Source organism: Eptesicus fuscus, chromosome 5, assembly GCF_027574615.1.
Source record: "Eptesicus fuscus isolate TK198812 chromosome 5, DD_ASM_mEF_20220401, whole genome shotgun sequence".
NCBI lineage: Eukaryota > Metazoa > Chordata > Mammalia > Chiroptera > Vespertilionidae > Eptesicus > Eptesicus fuscus.
The window spans coordinates 108,573,339-108,576,446 of record NC_072477.1 but is presented as its reverse complement, the minus strand read 5'-3'; the positions used below and the strand labels follow the sequence as shown (position 1 = coordinate 108,576,446).

Sequence of the window (3,108 nt, the reverse complement as noted above, 5' to 3'; positions counted from 1 at the left end):
CAAAGATAGATCACATGCTGAGACATAGGCAAAGTCTCTTCAAATTCAAGAAGATAGAAATCATACCGAGTATCTTCTCAGATCACAGTGGCATAAAACTGGAAATCAACTGCAATAAAAAAAATCCAAGGAAATCTAACACATGGAGACTAAACAGCATGCTATTAAACAATGACTGGGTTACCAGAGAGATCAAGGAAGAAATAAAAAACATCATGGCAACAAATGACAATGAAGAGTCACGCTGTCAGGTCACGCGCCGACCCGTCGCTCAGTGCCCGTGGCCCTGCATTTCACGCACAGGTGCCTGCGCTGTTTGGTATCACCATGGAACGCCGAGAGACCCACGATCACGGCACGTCGCCCGGGCAACCAGGGACCATAAAGCCTTTCCAAGGTGGCGGCGGCAGCGTAGCAGATGCGATGATGTCCAACCCCGAGCCTGGTCTGCCTCTTCTCCCGGGCACATCCTGTGTGGATCCCACAAAAACAGACTTCCATAGAAGCCAGACACTGAACTACACGCATGGCTATGCAATGGCTCGTCGTCCAACGGTTGGAATAGGCGGGGACCGGCTCCAGGTCAACCAGCTGTCCCAGGCTGACCTGGATGAGTTGGCCAATAAGGCACCACTTCTCACTTATAGTGAACCTAAGCAGGCTGCACCTCCGGAATTTATTCCTGCGCATGTGGCTTTTGACAAAAAGCCGGCACCATGCTGTGAGTGTCACTTGGGACAACTGGCACAAGCGCCACAAGACCAGGGGCAAGAGAAAGCCCTACCACAAGAAGCGAAACAACACTAAGACTGGACCCCACAGCATACACACAATCCGAGTGCCCGGAGGCAAAAAGAAGTACCTAGCCTCAAGGCTGGACGTGGGCAACTTCTCCGGGGCTCAGAGTGCTGTACGCGCAAAACAAGGATTATTGATGTCTACAATGCATCCAACAACGAACTGGTCCCCACCAAGACCCTAGTAAAGAACTGCATCATGCTCGTTGACAGCACACGTACCGACCGTGGTACAAGTCCCACTATGTCCCACTACACACTGCCCCTGGGCTGCAAGAAGGGGGCCAAGCTGACTCCTGAAGAGGAAGAGGTTTTGAACAAAAAACGATCAAAGAAAATTCAGAAGAAATATGATGAAAGGAAGAAGAATGCCAAAATCAGCAGTCTTCAAGACCAGGCCAGTGTGGCCGAGCAGTTGGCTATGTGCTCGAGGACAAGGAGCTGGAGTTCTATTTGAGGAAACTCAAAGCCCCGGAAAAGCAAATAAATCATCTGCCCTCCTATCTTAGCTCATGTAATAAAGATGTTTATTCTAAAAAAAAAAAAAGTAGGTATCAGATCACGTACTGACCTAAAACATTCTCATGGCTTTCCTAGTGTATAGGCTAAGATCCAACTCTACAGGTTCTCACAGTCCTACTGGGTCTGGCCCTCCCTTCTGTTTCTCCACCCTACTCTTGGGCCTATCTTTTCCTTACCCACTGTGTTTCAATCACAATGGATTTGTTTTCCTTATTCTGTTGAAACTGTAGCATACTCCCCTCCCCCATTACAGGGCCTTTGCACATGCTGTTTCCCCCTTCTGGACTAGCTTTCCTGTGATTGATACTCAATAAACATTAGTTTTAAAAATGAAAAAAAAAGGACAATGAAAACACAATAATCCAAAATCTATGGGACACAGCGAAAGCAGTCTTGAGAGGGAAGTTCATAGCTCTACAAGCCTACTGAAAAAAAAAAACAAAAACAAAACAAAAAAACAAGACACAATGGTGATAAATTACCTAACCCTACAACTCAAAGAGTTAGAAAGAGAGCAACAATAAAAGCCCAGTGTAAGCAGAAGGAAGGAAATAATACAGATCAGAGCAGAGATAAATGACATAGAGACCAAAGAAACCATAAAAAAGATCAACAAAACTAAGAGCTGGTTCTTTGAAAGGATAAACAAGATTGATGAACCTCTAGCCAGGCTCACCAAGAAGCAAAGAGAGAGGACCCAAACAAACAAAATCAGAAATGAAAGGTGAAATAACAACAGACCCCACAGAAATACAAAGGATTGTTACAAAATACTACAAATAACTTTATTCCAGCAAACTGGACAACCTGGAGGAAATGGACATATTCCTAGAAAAATATAACCTTCCAAAACTTAATCAGGAAGAATCTAAAGAGCTCAATAGGCCAATAACTATGGAAGAACTAGAAGCAGTGATCAAAAAACTTCCAGCAAACAAAAGCCCGAGGCCAGACGGCCACACAGGGGAATTTTATCAAACATTCAAGGAAGAACTAAAATCTATCCTTCTCAGACTATTCCAAAAAATTCAAGAGGAACACTTCTAAGCTCCTTCTATGAATCCAGCATCACCCTAACACCAAAACCAGATAAAGACAACACAATGAAAGAGAATTACAGGCCAATCTCCCTCATGAACATAGATGCCAAAATCCTCAACAAAATTCTAGCAAATCAGATCCAGTAGTACATCAGAAAGATCATACACCATGACCAAGTAGGATTTATCCCAGGAATGCAAGGATGGTACAATATCTACAAATCAATAAATGTGATACATCCCATCAACAAACTGAGAGACAAAAATCACAGTTATATCAATTGATGCAGAAAAAGCATTTGACAAAATCCAACACCCTTTCTTGATAAAAACTCTCAACAAGGTGGGAATAGAAGGATCATACCTCAACATAATGAAACCTATATATGATAAACCCACAGCTAACCTCATACTCAATGGGCACAAACTAAAAACATTTCCCCTAAGAACAGGAACAAGACAGGGATGCCCACGCTCGCCACTCCTGTTTGAAATAGTACTGGAAGTATTAGCCATTGCGATCAGACAAGAAGAGGAAATAAAAGGCATCCAAATTGGAAAAGAACAAGTAAAGCTGTCCTTATTTTCAGATGACATGATATTGTACATAAAAAAACCTGAAAGACTCCATCAAAAAACTAACAGAATTAATAAATGAATTCAGCAATGTAGCAGGATACAAAATCAACGCCAAGAAATCTATGGCCTTTCTATACACCAATAGTGAACTTACAGAAAGAGAGACTAAA

General features: G+C 42.7%; 1 pseudogene; it reads left to right on the top strand.

The window, feature by feature from the left end:
• Window positions 1-486: 486 nt before the first annotated feature.
• LOC129149039 (40S ribosomal protein S8-like) lies at window positions 487-1,652 on the top strand (annotated as a pseudogene).
• Window positions 1,653-3,108: the final 1,456 nt, after the last annotated feature.